Genomic DNA, 18,649 nt, shown 5'->3' on the forward strand with positions numbered 1-18,649 from the left:
AGCTTGTCGGTGAACCAGGTGGCTCTCTTGTTGGCGTGGCTGTTGGAGGGTTTCTTGAGCGGGTGAGGGTGTTAGCACAGGGTCGGTGGCAGCCCGTGCCAGAGAAGACGAGTGAACCCAGTGTCGAAGTTGGATGTATTGGAATCTAGCCGCCTCCGATAGCTGGTAATCCCGTTTACATTGTTCAAGAGTTTTTGAAGGTGTCCCCCAGGCAAAGCTCCCTAATCGTCCAACATCCCCCCTCCGTCCACTCTGTGAAGTAAGGCGGGTGAGAAGCTGGCTGGAAATGAGAGCTGCGGGCAATGGGGTTCTGGGGGGGACGGGAAGGATGTTAGGCCTCTGCATTTTGCTAGCTTGTCCCAGATCTCAAGCACTGTCTTAGTTGGAACCGCAATATAGGAGCTACAAGAGCTTGCTTCCCGTGAGAGCCACTCGAGGTCCCAAATGGGGCAACAAGTCACCACCCTGTCCATGTGGAACCAGACTTTCTCACTCTCCTATGCCATCCACTCCGAGATGAAGTGGAGGTATGATGCCCAATAGTATTCTAACAGGTTGGGGCAATCCAACCCTACCCTGTCCCACGGTAACATGAGTATTTTGTTAGAGAAGCGCTGCTTATTTCCTCTACATATAAACGCAGTGAGCTCGCGCTGGAGGCCCTGAATCTGGTGTTCCGGTATAGGCGTGGGTAACGTCTGAAAGAGATATAGTATCTTAAGTAAGATCGACATTTTAACCTTATTCAAACGTCCCAACCATGATAAGGGAAGGGATTTCCACTTTCTCAGATCAGCTACGACGGCGGTTTTACACTCCTGCCAGTTGGCTTGAGACCATGTGGCAAGGTTGGGAGTCAACATTGAGTCCTAGGTACCAAATAGAATGCGTGGCACATTGGTAAGAGACGAGAGATTTGAGTATGACGACCTCCTCTGCAGGAATCGTGAGGTTAAGAGCCCATGATTTCTCGTTATTGATTTTAAACCCCAACACTTATTCAAATGAACGAAGTAACTTATGCAGGGCAGGTAGAGAGGTTCGCGGTTGTTATAAAGTGAGGAGAAGGTCATCGGTAAACAAGGCTATTTGTGATCCAGTCCCCCAACCATGATACCGTTGATGTCAGGTGCCTGGAGAAGTGTGGCTCACTGGTTAGAGGAGGCAGACCTGGAAGCAGAGGTCAGCCCGGGACCGGGGTTCAATTCCCGGCTCGGCGGGGTCTTGAGTCCTAAAATGTCCATGGACTCGACAATTCTCGCTCCGGTGCCAACTCGATTCACGGGTTCACACTCTGCGACTCTGGGCAATAGCTTGCTTAATCTCCACAACGGCCCCTCGTGGCGGGATGCCTGGCTTTCACCTTGCGGATACCCTGCCGGGGTTATCTCACAGGGGAATACCAGGACGGGTTCCCTAAGCAAGCGCTTAGAAACCGCTTGGTGATTTGCGCTATATAAATTCCTGTACATTTACATGATGGCCAGTGGTTCCACTACGAGGGCAAATAAAAGGGGGGACAGTGGACACCCCTGTCGGGTGCCCCTGTGGATAGAGATGGGTTTTGTGAGCTGGCCATTGACCCGCACCTGAGCCATCAGCGAGAGATAGGGAGCCATAATTCTAGCGATCATCTGCAGGCCCAATCCTATTTTCTGTAAGACTGTCCAAAGGACGACCTAATTCACGCGATCAAATGCTTTCTCCGCATTGAGTGAAAGCAAGCAGGAGGGGATCTTCCAATGGTGTGCCTTCCCGAGTAGGTGTGTCACACACCGTACATTGTCCGCCCCTTGTCGCTGGTGGATAAAGCCCACCTGGTCCAGCTCTGAGTCCAGAGAGGTGCAAGGCAAGGCGTTTAGCTAGTATTTTAGTATAAAGTTTAAGATCTGTGTTAAAGAGCGCAATGGGGTGAAAGGAGGAGCAGAGTGTATGATCTTTTCCTGGCTTGAGGGTTAACGCAATTTCAGCCATGGCCATATCTGTGGAGGGTCCTACCGCATCTGAGAAAGAGTTAAAGAGGCAGAGCATGTGATATTTAAGTTGTGGGAGGAAGGCGCGGTAGAACGAGACTGGTAGACCGTCCGGCCCCAGGGTTTTGCAGAGGGGAAGGTCCTTTAGAGCGCTGGCGAGTTCTTCCAGCAGTTGAGAGTGGTAGCTGCTAATCAGGGCCCACGGCCCCCATGACAGCAAGCAATTATTGAACATATAATGCTATTGTAGTTCTACTCTAAAATTTAAAAACAAGTTACAAAACCTTAGATTGTTCCTAAAAATATTTTTGGGGGACATTATAGTTAGAAATTAGCATTTAAAAAACCTTTGACATTCACTGAAAAAAACATAGGTTTCAGGAACGTTATAGTTAGAAATTAGCCTTTAAAAAACCTTTGAAATTCACTGAAAAAACATAGGTTTGTCCTTTGAGAAGTTATCAGTGATGTCATTGACCATGTCATGAGTGATGTAATGTGTGACGTCATCTGCAGTGCATTGCAGGTGCGCGAGTTATAGTTAGCTGAACTAACTATAACGACTGAATTTCTCTGGTTTTGTACAAGTGAAATATCCAACTAACGATAACGCCCCTGAAACCTATGGTTTTATGCAGTTTCTTTGTTTCTCCAAGTGATTGGATCGTCACCAGCCCACCCTGCAATGCGAATCCTGCAAGGGCAGCTACCCGCGGTGGATTGTGACTGCAGGACGTGTGTTGGTGTATTACTATCAACTCACGGACCCGCGGATATGCTATTGTGAGGTTGGAACATATGTGGGGACCGGAGGAGACTTGAGGACTTTTAATTTACCGGGCACACCACATCCTGTCCTGCTCAACACCAGCCCACATGGACTTTCCCTTTGTGATTTCCCACGTAACTGCTGCCCAGTAATGATGCATCCTGGGTGATGTAGTGCCTACAGCGCTGCATCTGTTGGGTCATCATGTGGTTTGGAACGGTGTGTGCTCTCACCTATAGGAGGGCGGCAGGAACATTTTAAGGCGGGGTTCTGGCCATGTTCTCGGTTGGTAGAGGCGTCTGAGGAAGGTCTGTGACCGAAATGCATTATGCCTATCTGCTATCCTGAATAAAGTCTCCAATGGGATCCCTGTGTGGCCTCTTCCTTCTGGTTGCTGGAGGGGTTGGTTACTGATATATATATATATATATATATATATATATATATATATATATATATATGTGGCCAGCGCCAGGAAGCCGCTTGGCCACAGTGCGCTTAACTAAGTTCCTTTTTCATTTCATTTCATTTCATATATATATATATATATATATATATCCTACTGGCGGTCACCAGTAGGTAGTTATAGTTAGGACCTAGTTTCCATAGGAAATCCGCAACATTCTATTGGGAATAACTTTGGCGCCGGTTGAAGAATTTGCGTGTAATTTTCCAAAATTTAGGCCAGCTCCGCTCCGCTCCTTCCGTGGAAGTTTCGGGGGGATTCTTCATGCGGGGGCCGAGAAAAAAGGGGGGTCCCAAAACGTGTTTTCCCCATGTTAATTTCCAAAGGACGTTCAGACACGGCTACAGCCCGAACCGCTGATTGGAATTACACCAAACTTTGCAAAATTGTAGGGACTGGTAATCAGAAGTGCTTTTTCTATATTTGGTGAAAATTGCTCCAGTGTTTTTTACGAAAATGAACTTCAAAAAAATGTATATATCTATATGCGCGCTTCGAGCGCTCAGGGTACGCGTACTGGTAAGCGCACCTGGCGCGCCGCGGAAGTGCACGAGCTGAAAGCTGGTTGGCTCTCTGGTGTCTGTCAACATTCCAAACAGTCCGGAGAGTCCGCCATCTTGTGTCTCGGTAGAATCAAGACACAAGAGGTAAAAAAAAAGGGGGGAAATGATTAAAAGGGGGCAGGGTAGACACCCCCTGACCCCTAGGTTTACTGAGGGGGGCCTAGAAAGACCCTGAAGGGCAAAAAAACGATTAATTTTTTTAAAACAATTCGCGGGTTAAGCGCTGGGTGCGTTCCCATGTACGCTTCCAGGTACGCGTACCCTGAACGTACCACAGGGAAAAACAGTGAAAGAAAATAGTGGAAAATAAGAATTTGGAGTGCTTAGAGGTAGGGTAGCTCTAAAAAGAGCTGTTGTGTTATGTGGGTGATTTAAGTACCTACAATTAGGTACCGATGCAGAGTCTAAAATTCAAGAGAAAGACTCTGTTCCCCTCATCTGAGAAATGTACACCGTCTCCTCTGTAGATATCTTGCATGTTGTAACGCAAGTTATTGTGGTATATGGAACCCATACCATAGTCTCTCAGGAAAGCAGAAACAGATCCTTTAGGGACCCCCTGAGAAGGCCTAGGGGGTCAGGGGCACTCTACTCTGCCCCCTTTTCACGTTCTCAACTATTACATTTCACTCTCTTCTGAAACTACACAACTAGACCACATAACAAAACAACTATAGGTCACACCCTCCCTCACCCCCGTTCCCTTACTCCGGTTCCCTCACTACCCCTCATTCCCCATCCTTCACTCCCCTTTCCTTTACTTTCATCCCCCACTCACCTTCTCTTAGTACCTCTGCTTCAGTCCTCTTCCCCTCTATTCCCTTCCTTTGCTCCCTCACTCATTCCCCTTCCCTCACTCACCTTACTCCACTTCACTCACTCCTTCTCTCACTCCCTCTGTCCTCTCACATCTTCACTCTCCTTCCCTCACTCCCTCTCTCTTAGCCTCACTCCCTCTATCCCCTCACTCTCTCAGTCCCCTTCCCTCATACTCACTCCCTTTAACTCACCTCCACTCCCTCACTTACCTTTCTATGCTCCCTCACTCAGTCCCCTTCTCTCACTCTTTCCTTTACTCCCTCTGTCTCCTCACTCCCTCACTCCCCTTGTCTCACGCTCACTTGCCTTTATCCACCCTCTATCACCACTCTTTCCTCAACCTCACTGCTCTTCCCTTACCCTCCCTCACCCCCGTTCCCTTACTCCGCTTCCCTCACTTATCCTCATTCCCCATGTTCACTCCCCTTCCCTCACTCCCTCTCTCTTAGCCTCACTCTCTCTGTCCCCTCACTCTCTCACTCCTCTTCCGTCACGCTCACTCCCTATAACTCACCCACACTCCCTCACTTACCTTTCTTTGCTCCCTCACTCAGTCCCTTTCTGTCACTCCTTCCTTCACTCCCTCTGTCCCCTCTCTCCCTCACTCCCCTTGTTTTACCCTCACTCACTTTTATCCACCCTCTTTCACCCCTCTTTACTCACGCTCACTGCCCTTCTCTCACCCTCCCTCACCCTCGTTCCCTTACTCCGGTTCCCTCCCTACCCCTCATTCCCCATCCTTCACTCCTCTTCCCTTTACTTTCATCCCCCACTCACCTTCTCTCAGTACCTCTGCTTCAGTCCTCTTCCCCTCTATTCCCTTCCTTCGCTCCATCACTCATTCCCCTTCCCTCACTCACCTTACTCCACTTCACTCACTCCTTCTCTCACTCCCTCTGTCCTCTCACATCCTCACTCTCCTTCCCTCACTCCCTCTCTCTTAGCCTCACTCCCTCCATCCCCTCACTCTCTCAGTCCCATTCCCTCATACTCACTCCCTTTAACTCACCTGCACTCCCTCACTTACCTTTCTATGCTCCCTCACTCAGTCCCCTTCTCTCACTCTTTCCTTCACTCCCTCTGTCTCCTCACTCCCTCACTCCCCTTGTCTCACGCTCACTTGCATTTATCCACCCTCTATCACCACTCTTTCCTCAACCTCACTGCTCTTCTCTTACCCTCCCTCACCCCCGTTCCCTTACTCCGCTTCCCTCACGTATCCTCACTTCCCATGTTCACTCCCCTTCCCCTCACTCCCCTCCCACACCCACCTTCTTTCAGTCCCCCTGCTTCACTTCCCTTCCCCTCTCTTCCCTTCCTTCGCTCCCTCACTCATTTTCCTTTCCTCTCTCACCGTACTCCACTTCACTCACTCCTTCTCTCAGTCCCTCTGTCCTCTCACTTCCTCACTCCTCTTCCCTCACTCCCTCTATATTACCCTCACTCCCTCCATCCGCTCACTCTGTGACTCCCCCTTCACTCACCCTTACTCACCTTCCATCCCTCACTGTCATCAACTCACCCTCACTCACTCCCCTTCTGTCATTTGTTCCCTCAGTCACTTTCTACCCTTCATTCACTCATTTTATCCATTCATTTATGCAATGCACATTCATTGAAAAAAAGAATAACACAATATATAAGGAATATAGCTCTTTTTGGAGAATTGGAGGTAGTTCTAAAAATAACTTTTTTTTTCTTCTTTTTTCGATTTTATATTTTTTTAAATACTTTTTCAGAACGATTTTATACTTTTTTTGTTTTTGGGGGGGGGGAAACAAAACCAGGGAATCCAAAACTGCTCAACAGGAGCAAAAAAAAGGGGAAAAATTAGTGGTGGGTGGAACAGCGGTGTTCTTCTTTTCTCCGAACAATCAGCTCAATGCTCTGCTCCCATAGAAGAGCAGTTCGTCGCACTCCTTGCAGACGATCTTCAAGTCTCCGAAGACCGGCTGGATATTGGGAAACAAGTGAGCTCCTACTCTCCCAGAAGGTGTTGCTCCTCCGGTGGAGGTGCTGCTGCCATCTCGTGGGGGATTGCATGCCAGGTCCCTGACACTCTCCCTCGCAAAGTTATTGGGGTGCCTCCTCTCGACATGCCTGATTAAGGTGGCGTTGCCAAAGCTGTACTTTTTGGTTGGGTCACCACGTGACAAGGTGGTGCCACAGATTTTGCAGCACACCTTCGCCGCATTCACCTTTTTCTCACCTTCAGGAAAGGTAAAAAATTTCCAGATAAAATATTCCTTGATTTTTCGCTGAGGAGGGTTCTCAGGCAAAAACCCTTCATCAGAGTCACTGGAGGTTGACTGTCTCCCAGCCATTCTTCAGAAAAAGACAAGATGCTGCAGAAGAACCAGGGAACAGCTCTTGCTCTCTCCAAGTTCAAAGTGGTAGTGAGGGAAATGGGTGGGGGCTTTCAATATTTGGAAAAAAAACTGTTATGAACCAATGAAAAGTGTTGTTTTAAGGTCACATGGCTTGACGCGCTTAAGCTACGTGCTCCGGAGCGCTTCCGGGTGCGCTAACGCGGCACGTACGTAGGCGCTGACGGAGGCGCTTCCGGGAGCGCTTACGTGGCGCGTATGAATGATGTTTTACTTGATTTTCGGAAATGTGTTTAGAGTCAAAATACGGTTTTAAAAAATCAAAAATACTACTTTTATGAGTATGCTACTGAATGTCTTGCATTATTATTTACTTTAAATACATATTTATATTTTTTTCCGCTCGCGGGAATAGCGCTCACGCTACGTGTACGGATGCGTTTACGGGTGCGCGCACCCTGAGCGCTCCGTGGTTAAAAAATAAAAATTTAAAAAACACAGAAAAATACATTGAAAAATGAATGTTACAAAAATATACAATATTTAAATAATTAAAAAAAAATTTAAAAACCGTAGGTTTCAAACTCGTTATAGTTAGGAATTAGCTTTTAAAAAACCTTTGAAATTCACTGAAAAAACCCTAGGTTTAACACTCGTTATAGTTAGGAATTAGCATTTAAAAAACCTTTGAAATTCACTGAAAAAAAACATAGGTTTCACACCAGTTATAGTTAGCTGAACATTTTACTCATACAAAACCATTGAAATTCCCACGTTATAGTTAGTTGGACTCACTATAACTTGCGCGCCCGCAATCCACTGCTGATGATGTCACATATTACATCATTCATGACATGGTCAGTGACATCACTGATGACATCACTGATGACATCTCAAATGACATCACTGACATCACCTTGTTCCATGGACCTGCGACTGCCCCTTCTATCTACTCTTGTTCTGTTGAGCTGCCATTACCCCTCCCACCTGCCTACCATGGTCAGATTGCTGCTGCCTGTCCCTGCCGGCCCAAGTTCCATGCCCCTATCCCCTCCCTCCTGTCATCCATGGTCCATTTTGCTGCCACTCCCCATGCTCTGTTGTGCTGAGCTGCTCCCCCTGCCTATCCTACGTGGTCTGTTGTGAAGCCCTTTCCACTGTCCTCTTTTGTCTATGCCCCTACCCCTCCCTCTTGCCCATCATGGCCATTGTGCTGTCACTGACCCTCCTGCTTGACATGGATGGTCTTTTTGTTCTGCTAGAGCCCCTTCCACCTACTTTGTGTGGTCAGCTTGCTGCCCCTGAGCCCCTCCCACCATCCCTCTGTTGTCTGTGTATATGCCATTATAGTCCCACTGTTGCCTACCATGGGGTGTTGTGCTTCCAGTACCCTTCATGGTCAGCTTGCTGCTCCAGCCCCGCACCATTGTCTCCTGATCTCCGTTTTCCATGTGCAGGACCCTAACTCCTCCTTGTCAGTTATTGTGCCCCTGCCCTCTCCCTCATGCCCTTCATTGTCTGTTATGCTGCAACTGTCCCTCCTGTCTGTCTGGTATGGTCAGCTTGCTACCCTTGCATCTTCCCCTCAGCTCTCTTTGTCCATGTGCATGTCCCTGTCCCCTCCATATTACTTTCCATGCTTCTTTGTGCTGCACTGCTGTCCTGCTTGTCCTGTGTGGTGTTTTGTGCTCCTGCAACCACGGATGCCTGCCCTGTAAAGTCAGTTTGATGCCCCTGCACATCTACCTCCTGCCCTCTGTTATCTGAGTCCATATTCCTACCCCATTCCTACTGCCCTCCCTGATCCAATGTACCTGACTTGCCAACATTTTGAACTTGGTAAGAGAGAGATTTTGAAAAACCTGGGGAATTGACTTTCCTCATTGACTTACATTAAAAAAGAGGAGATATTAGGCAGGTGACAGATCAAATAAAGACCTTTTGGGTTTAAAAACAGCTGGAATCTCCTTCCTGAATCGGGTCTGTTGACATGTATGGTTGTACTGCTACTACCTCATCCTTCTGCCCTCAATGGTCTTTTATATTGTCACAGTTTTTCTTGCCTGTCCAGCATGTTTGGTTTGTTGCACCGGCCCCCCTTTCCCCTGCCCTCCATGGTCTGTTGGTCAGATTATTGCCTCTGCACCCTCCTCAGGGGAGGGTCTTATTCCTATAGGAGTTATGGTTAGTGTTCTGAACAATGAAAATGAGGACTTATTTTCTGATTTCTTAAATAGCGACAAAGCACTTTTAAATAGTTTGCTATATTTATGCTTTTGTATCCAGTTGTTGTAAAGGAAACAGGAGTGTGACCCATATACCAAATCAGGATTGGGGTTCAAAGGTTTATACAAATACAGTATCCCAACAGGTAAAACTTAAAAAGACAATTGTTAAGGTATGCACGAAGCATTACATGAGTAAGTAAATAAGGAGAGAATTATTCCAATGATTTGTATGCAATAATTACTTATATATTTGGTTCAAAACAGGGAGAAAAAGGACAAGTTAGAATACTTAGAGCAGCATGAATTTTCAAACGTTTTTAAATGACAACCAAGAGTATACTTGGTGCTCAAATATATACAAGTGATGGCTGCCGACGCAAGTGAGGGGGTGAAACAGCGTGGGCGGCGCGATGTGAGCAAAGTGCAAATATTATACAGTGGGTGGCTCAGTGTGTGACATATTTAAGGTGACTTAAAATCACAAATCACAATTTCAGTAGAGCCACACTGGATATTGCGCCTCAATTGGAACTGTGGGGTCGACGACGTTTCGGTCCCTGATCAATTGGGACCATCTTCAGGACGGGGTTGTCTCATTTTCAATGCTGGGACAGTGCTGTGGGCGACGTAGCGCTTTGGCGCAGGCGTCAGATCAATCAATGAACTCAGGGTGATCCGGTGAGCGAAACCTGTGGGCCTGGAAGGGCAAGGTCCGAGCCTTGTGCCGATAAAAGGGAGCCGAGCTGCATTCACGTCTCTGCGGCGGGGGGAAAAGAATTGCAGGCGGGCTGGAATCACGTATCTCCAGAGGGGCGATCTGGGTTAATCCGAGCGCAGGGCAGGAATCATTCCGGCGAGGAATCTCGAGACACTGACTTCCGTGTCCCATTTGATCACTTGATTATATGTTACACTCAAGGGAGAGGATTTGGCGTTAGGGCTGGGGAACCAGGTTCGAGTTTCGGTGTCAGCTCGATATCCTATGCTTCTCGGCAAATCACGTAATCTCCCCAAGTCTAAAACCAAAATGAATGTGTCCCTGTGTAATGTGACTGATGCTCATGTAAAGCCCTCCAATACCTTCGGGTCAATTCTTCGCTATATAAAACGGTAACAAAAATAAAAATTGTGTTTTGCACACTTTTGTCATTGGACTATACTTGGGCTACAGTTAGGTGATATTTCTGCTGTATTTAGGCTCTTTTTTCTCTGATAGCCATCTCTTGAGACTTATTTGTTATGAAGCTCCCTAATTTCCTCATATAATGCAATATCCTCAATAGAAAATGCTTCAGTTTTGTACTAAAGCTGCTGATCACCAGGGAGTTAACTGGCAGTCTGTTGCTGGTTTTCAAAGTCCATGTTTCAGTTTGTGTGTCCGAATGTTTTAATGAAATAGAAGAGGAAGATAATTGAGAACTCACTTAAAATGTGTCTTAATTTTTCTTTCTACAACACTAACCATTTTTTATATAACAAACTGAACCCCCTCATTTTATTGCTTTCTAAATTGCAAGTTTTAAGTTTTACCAGTTTGATTTAATCAAGATGGCTTCAGGTGTGTCATACCTTGGTCATAAATAAGACTGTCTGCACTGTAGTTGTTCTTTAGAATACTCTAGGGTGGCTGCAGTAAAACACAAAATAAATCAACTGGTAGGCTGCTCCTGTTGGAAGTACATGATTTACTGAGAATGTCAGACTTCATTCTCATATGACAGAGAAAGTTAGTGTGAATTTGCAGAAAATATGCTCTCACTTTAGCTTCTGGAGCACTTTCCATATATTTCTATGAAAAAACCATCAGAAACTGTTTTCCTCAAACAAGATTGATGAAATCCCAGCAGAAAGCTTTTTATCAGGGCAAAATCATATTAGAACACATCACAATTCCTAAATCTAGGATGGTACCATCAATAAATGATTTATTACATAACTAAAATCTCCATTAAATATGTTCACCTTTTTGTGACCCTCAAAACCTGCCATTCACCACAATGCATTTCAATTGGGTGTTATCATGTATATTGGCCCCAAGATGGCTGCCAACACCTCCTGGATGAAGTGTTGGCAGCCAATCAGATCTCACCATGAGATCCGTGCTTAAACTCTGGCCAGATATACAAATTTTAATTTCTTTTAATATCTAAAACTACTGAACGGATTTACACCAAATAACAAAAAGCATGCTTTCTAGACCAATTGCTACATTTCTGACAAATTTGATGTAATTCTGTCCAGGTGTTCGGGCTGCAGTCATGTCTAAAATCTCTTTGGGAATTAACATAGGAAACACACTTTTTGTTGACCCCCCCCATCCCCATTTTCTCAGCCTCCCCTTGACGTATCACCCCAAAACTTTCCAAGCACAACTACAATCAGTGAAGCACATTTTTGGGGAAAATTTTGTGAAGATTTATCAAACTGCCCTAAAGATATAGACAAGACAAAAAATGTTTTTCCTTTGGAAATATGGTCCTAACTATAACTACCTACCGTTTGATGAATCCTCACAACATTTTCAAAACTAGTTTGTCACTCACTTCAGCTGCTGTGTTGACAATTTTGGGGTGATCCTTCAAGCAGGGTGTGAGAAAAAGGGGGTCCCAAACGTGCTTTCCCCATAATATTTCCATAGGAACTTTAGACACGGCTACCGCCCGAACTAATGAACAAAATTACACCAAATTTGGCAGAAAGTTAGCTGTTGGCCCAGAAAGCTACCTTTTTGTTAATTGGTGGAAATCCATTATATAGTTGTAGAGATATTTAAAGAGATTCAGATTTGTATATCTGAGGTATGCAGAGGGTTTATGGCTCCGGCAGGAGAAGTGCTCATATTGGTGGCCGCAAACTGAGGAAAATGTTGCGGCTGCCGTTTAATGAAGCAGAACTGGCCCGGGGAGATTGTTGAAACAATAATAAAAAAGCTAGAGTGTGGAACAGGAATGCCCAGTCAACCTTGTTGAAGGCTTTCTCTGCATTCAGTCATACCAAAACAGCAGGGATCCGACGTCTGTTAGCCTTCTCTATAAGGTAAATAATTTGACAGGTGTTATCATGTGTTTGACGGCCTTTAAGGAACCCCGATTGGTCAGGGTGTATGAGATTAGGCATAAGGTTGTTCAATTGTTTAGCTATAATGAAGGAGTACAGTTTCGCGTCGAGGTTGAGAAGCGCGATAGGCCGATATGAGGCACAATGTTGGGGATCTTTCCCGGGTTTGGGTATCATGGAGATCATGGCCTCGGTCATGGAGGGAGCAGTCTCACCCTCTTTGTCCATCTTATTAAAGAGCCGCGTGAGGTGGGGGCAAATGTTAGAGGCAAACGTTTGATAAAAGAGGGTGGTGTACCTGTCCGGGCCTGGGGCTTTGTGGGGCTTAAGGGCTTTAATAGCAAGATTGACTTCATCATGGGTAATAGGAGCGGTGAGTAACTAGTTCCATTCATTGGACACCTGAGGGAAGGGCATTGTTCGGAGATAGTCCTGTTGGGCTACTGAATCTAGATCGTCCCTATAGAAAAAGGTTTTGCAGAAAGAGCTGAAGATCTCGGCTTTGTCCTCATCCCTGTGCATAACCTCCCCAGTGGGACCCTGAATTCCACGTATGTTCTCTCTCCCTCTTATCTCTTAGCTGCCTAGCTAGGTGTTTACCAATCGTGTTGCCCTGGGAGTAGGATAAGTGGCGGAGTTTAAGAAGAGTGAGTTCTGCTCCGTTGTTATAAATAGCTATAAGTTTGCCGTGGAGTGCTGTCAAAGTGCGAAGAGTTTGACGCGTGGGATTCAGTTTGTGAGTGTTTTCGATAGAGGTCAGTTCCTGCTCCAATTGCTCCCTTTCTCCGGCTTGATGCGCGTTTAACGCAGAGTTGAGGGCAATGCATTTCCCCCGGAAGACCGCCTTAACGGCGTCCCAAGTGGTAAATTACAACGTATCTTCTGGCTTATCAATCTCAAAGAATTCTGTAATGGTTTCCCTAAGCTTAGTACAGGATTCCTTATTTCGCTCTAGCGAGGCCGGGAAATAGCATCTGGGAGTGGTCAAAGCGTTCCCACACCAGGACAAACAGATGGAAAACAAGCTATGATCTGACACTGAAAGAGGGAATATCTTGGCCTCCTGGCGGCTACCTAACAGGGATTGGCTAATAAAGATATAGTCCAGTCTGGAATATGAACGATGGACATGTGAGTAGAAAGTGTAGTCTCGGATGTGTGGGTAAAGGGTACGCCAGGCGTCTAACAAGCCCAGGTCGTGAATGCGCTGCTGAGTGTCAGTGGAAAAAGAGCCCACGTCTGAGCGTTGTAAGAGTGTGCTGTCCAATTCTTTTTGCCAAATCAGGTTGAAATCCCCCAAGAGGACCATCGGCCCCTCCACAAAAACCTGCAATCTCCCCAGTAGCGTGCGCAAGAACAACATCTGCCCAGTGTTGGGCGCGTATAATGCTACAACGGTACAAATTTTCCCTCTCAGATGACCCTTGACCATGATCCACCGGCCATCTTTGTCACTAATGACATCTAGGGGTTGGAATTGTATGAAAGAGCGGAACATAAGCGCCACTCCTCTATGCTTCGTGAGAGCCGAGGATCTATAAATGAACCGGTATTGTTTATGTCTAAGGCGCGTATCTTCGGCTCTGGCCAAGTGGGTCTCCTGTAGGGCCACCACATCAAGATGATGATCTATAATATACTTCCATACCTTCTGGCGCTTTTGAGGGGAATTGAGACCTTTAACGTTCCAGGTTCCAATGGTGATCGTCATATTGTCAAAGGGAAAAACACTGGTTCACTGAATGCCCCATCACCCTAACCGTGTCCCGTGTCCTCCCCAATCCCCAAAGGAGCGTGTACTGCCATTTCGCTTCAGTCATAGGTGCGAGGATGTCAAAGAACCCGCCATTGCTAAATGTTAAAAAGCCGCCACCACGTCCCTCTCATTCCCCCCCCCAACAGAAGGAAAACAAACATAAACAGAAATGCAATACCAAGGGGCCGATTACGATTTCGGCCAAAAGGGCTCCGAACCATGTTCGGAGCTCTTCTGACCGAATCGGTCAGTCCTGGTCTGATTCCTTCCCAACCGAGCCATTCCGATGGGCTCGTTCGGGAAGGAATCCGACTCGGGTTTACGGATTACGGACGACAGGCTCAGAGATCCTGTCTGCAGTCCGGAAATCCTCCAGTACTCCCCGGTCGCCTCTGTGTGACCGAGGGAGTACGATGGCAGCTTTTCACTGCCTTTTCGTGCCGGTCTGTCCGGCAGGAAAAGGCAGTCAGAATCTGTCTCTGGGGGCCCCCAGTTGGGCCCCCATGGGTGTGAGGCCGCCGGATGGCGGCCTGGGGGCACCTATGGTGCCCCTCCATTGTTCCCTGCACCCGGTGGCAGGCACCTTGGGGTGCCGGCCACAGGGTGCAAGGATGAACTGCACCCCCGCTTCCAGCAATGCAAGCATGCTTTCTGGTTGGAAAGCTTGCTTGCATTGTAAGGTATACGAATTCGACTGAACCCTGTTCGGTCGCATCGTACTACCAGGGCTGTAACCGACGACAGCAGGTCGGTCGGTTACAGCTCCTGCCCGATGACATCGGAATAGACCCCCAAGAATCGCTACCAGTTCTCCGCTGGGGGGTGTAAGACCCCCACAGGGGACTAGGGGGGCAGTGGGTCTGAGGACCAAGTCCACATCCACCCCGGCACTAAACGCAAAGGAAAACTACAACATCTGGGTGCAGCTGAAGTACAGCCAATGATACGAAGAAAAAATCACAGATAGTGCACCTGTAAAGAAGGTGCCATATCTTTAAGCATACAAGCAGCTAAAGTGTACATGACTTTATAGCCCGCCGCTCGGACAAGCACACTTTGCATATTCTCCACCCACGCTGAATTACAGCCTGTGTGGAGAACATGCTCAGGCTTCCACTCCCTCTCTGAGCACTGAACCACGGTGCTCAGACCAATCACAATGCTGCAATCAGCGTTGTGATTGGTCAGGGGAGTCTGGAAGCCTGGGTGATTCCTGTTCTTGCTTCAGGAGAGGCGGCGACTGGCGGCCAACAGGTACGTTTTTAAAAAATGTACGTATCCTAACCCCCCCACCTTCCCCCACACCCACCATCCCTTACCATCTGCCACTGCCAAAATGCCACATCCCAGATCCATCCGCACTAGCCTAGACATAGGCAGCCTACAACAGCTCATCCCCAATCCCGCACATATTGGACACACATTAGATATCTTTGCCAACCCATCTCTATTCACATTCCAAAGATTTACTCCAGTTACTACCTCGTTGCCTTCCATCATAAGACACAACAACTCACCCCACTAAAATCATCTTAGCATTAACTACATATTAACCTTTGAAAAAGCTGAATTCGGAGGAACTCAAAAACCTGCTTACCTCCAACATCATAATCAATTCTGTATAAGCACTCTATGGATTGGTTCAGAAATATTTTGATCTCTTAAATCCTCTGAAAATATCTATGCATAACTAAAGAAATCACACCCCTTGGATGAATGCAGAATTAAATAGGATTAAAAAACATATTGCTAAGCTTCAACACACCTAGCTCACAACAAAAAACCTCAAGACAAGATACGCCTACACAGACACAACAAAATATACAAATTGACAATGAAAAAGGCAAAAAGTGCAAAAGCTGTACTGTTCCAGTCAAATCCACAAAGCAAAGCGTACCACTAAAGAATTTCATAAAATGTTCACAGATTTTGTAAGCTTAAATGCACAGCAGCTGCCAATCCCATTTCTCTCGAGGTTTGTCGAAATAGCCAAATAATTTCACAAATAAAGCTATTATGTTTGATTCTTACTTAAGCAACAAAGCAATAGCTCCTGCATCTTTTCTACAGAACCCTCAAGGGGAAGGTAAACACAACTTCTACGCTCCTTCAAAGATCTATCAATGACTAATTATTTTGGATTAGTGGGTCATGATATACTGTGTCAAAGTATATCATGTCAAAGCAAGCAAGCAGCCGCCTGGCCCTCTATATTTTGGATTACCTTAAAAACACAGTAGACCAGAATGTGGTTGCTTCATTCTTCTCTTGGACCTTTCAGCCGCATTTGACACAGTATATTAGGACCCACTAATCCAAAGACTTGAGGAAACCGGAATATAGGGCATGACTTTCGTTTGGATCACATCACAATAGAACAAATCTTATACATACTCACTCGTTCTCTTTGAAACCATACAGCATTAAATCAGGAGTCCCTCAAGGCTCAATCAGCTAACCCATGCTTTCAACATCTCCATGAAATCATTACCAGATCTGATTAATGGTTTTGACTTCACCTGCTACACAAATGGCACTCAGATACTTCTGAAATTGGAAAGCCCAAAAGATGTTGAGACATCAAAGTTTTCAGTTGACTCCCCGCCTCTGACCAATTGATGACATGGAGCCACCTCAAATTGAATGCCTCCAAATGTGCAATACTCACCTGTGGCGACTGGAAACCTATGACCCTCTCTGCATCTGGCCTGATGATCTAAGATCAATGCTAAAAATATCTAAGGAGGTATTAAACCTCTGAATTACCATGGACGCCAAGCTGTGAATGAATGCACAAGGGGATATGGTTGGCAAATCAAGCTTTCCAACAATGAAAACACAGCAATGCATCTCCCTGCACCTAGGATTCCCCCACAAGTTTCAAGCTACCATTCCTTTTGTCTTGTCAAAAATGGATTACTGTAATGGTCGGTATCAAGGTTCATCTTTATCAACTAAAAGAAGATTATAGAGAATTCAGAATGCTGCCGCTAGACTGCTCCTACAAGTAAAACCACAATCTATATCGCTTCTGCCTTGAGTGCCCTACACTGGTTACCAGCTGTCGTAAGATCCACCTTCAAGCTACTTTCTATCACATACAATGCAGTACATGGCAAAGGACCACTCTTCATCAGCAAGAAAATAACCAAATATATACAACAAAGGAAGCTACACTCAAGAATGGCTACCCACCTCAAAATTGATAACTACAAGAAAACAATATGGGTGGAATCTCTCTCTGTTCAAGTAGCCACGCTATGGAATTTGTAACCACAAATCTAAGATCCACTGACAACCGTCTCCGCTTCAGATTAGTTGAGAGATGGCTCTTCCCCAAATGACAGTGTGGAGATGAGGTTGATGCTGTGCATGTGTCTTTGTACACGGAACTATGCTTCTTGTTATGAGCCGATACATTTATATAAGGGGAAAAATATATATCACACCACAAGATACATGTGTATATCAGACCATGTCATAATTGTTGCTTCTGTGTACATATAGGTGCATATATAAGGGGTTTATATCTGCTACTAAAACTTTAAGAAATGTCATGTATATATGCATGTATAAGTTAATTTCCGTTTTGTTATGAAACAAATACTTGCTTCAATCTGTGTCCCTCCCCTCCTCTCTGACTTATCCCAAACATTTTAAACTATTTTGAAACGCCAAACATCCTTCCCGAACTTCGCCCTCCTTTTTTGGCGTCACCCAACTAACAGGCACACACGATCACTACTTACAAAAACAACTTACTGCTTCCCCTTTTCCAATCCATTCCCATCATTCTAGCCTACTTTAAACTCCACTGTACAAGAAATCAAGAGCGCAAACCTAGCACAACTAAAGTAGGTGGAAAGAAAAACACACAAAAAGTAATATTAATCTACTGTTCACTTTAATATTGTGTTTCATACTAACATGCTACTCTCCACAAAGCGCTTCAACTCCTCGTCATGGTAGTAAGCGATTTATAAAGCATTTATTATTAAAATTACAATTTACAATTACAATTAAAATTCAGTCCTTAAAGAAATTAGATCGACCGGTAGTCAAAAAAGAAACTGAACAATAATTGGAGACATTTCTTTATTAGACAGCAGCAATATTTTTTATCAGAAACATCTTAAGTAGAACATTGTCGGTACATAAATTGGTGAGGGAGGGATGGTAAAAGCGTTTTGGTGCATAAAAGTTGCTGGTTTTGCTTGTGCCATTTGTATCACCGTAACTTAGAAAAACAATGCTAAAGCTATTAAATATAGTTAAGCTGATGGAAGAAGCTGGCATGAAATACAGATGTTTTCAGAAGATTGGAAAGCTCTCACTCTTGTCTTTCAGGCTATGGTGACTTCTCAGTGACAATGTTATTTCTTTTGAAATTCACTGTAAACGTCCCATATTGTGTCTCATAGGATATCACAAACATGTAGTGCAGTGCAAAACAGAATTTAGGCTAGATGCATCTAACACACTTAGCTAATTTATTTATAAAACTGTGTCATTGCCGCTATCCTCAGCCCCCCTACAACCATACATTTTACACAATATGGGAAATGTATCAGGTCATTTTCAGGCTCTAGAGAGTTCTGCCATGTATAACTTGGTAAGCAGAAGTAAGCAGGTTCAACACTGGAAATTGTAAATCGATTAAGATCCTAGGCAGACAGATAGGACAAATTGAT

The 18,649-nt window shown here is 45.5% G+C and overlaps 1 protein-coding gene across 1 annotated transcript in view; it reads left to right on the plus strand.

Annotated features, from left to right (window-relative positions):
- KIF1A (kinesin family member 1A) overlaps nucleotides 1-18,649 on the plus strand; it is a 2,072,061-nt gene that overhangs the window by 1,857,683 nt on the left and 195,729 nt on the right. The gene's annotated exons all lie outside the window — the stretch shown is intronic.

This window comes from Lissotriton helveticus, chromosome 11 (genome assembly GCF_964261635.1).
Source record: "Lissotriton helveticus chromosome 11, aLisHel1.1, whole genome shotgun sequence".
NCBI classification, from domain to species: domain Eukaryota; kingdom Metazoa; phylum Chordata; class Amphibia; order Caudata; family Salamandridae; genus Lissotriton; species Lissotriton helveticus.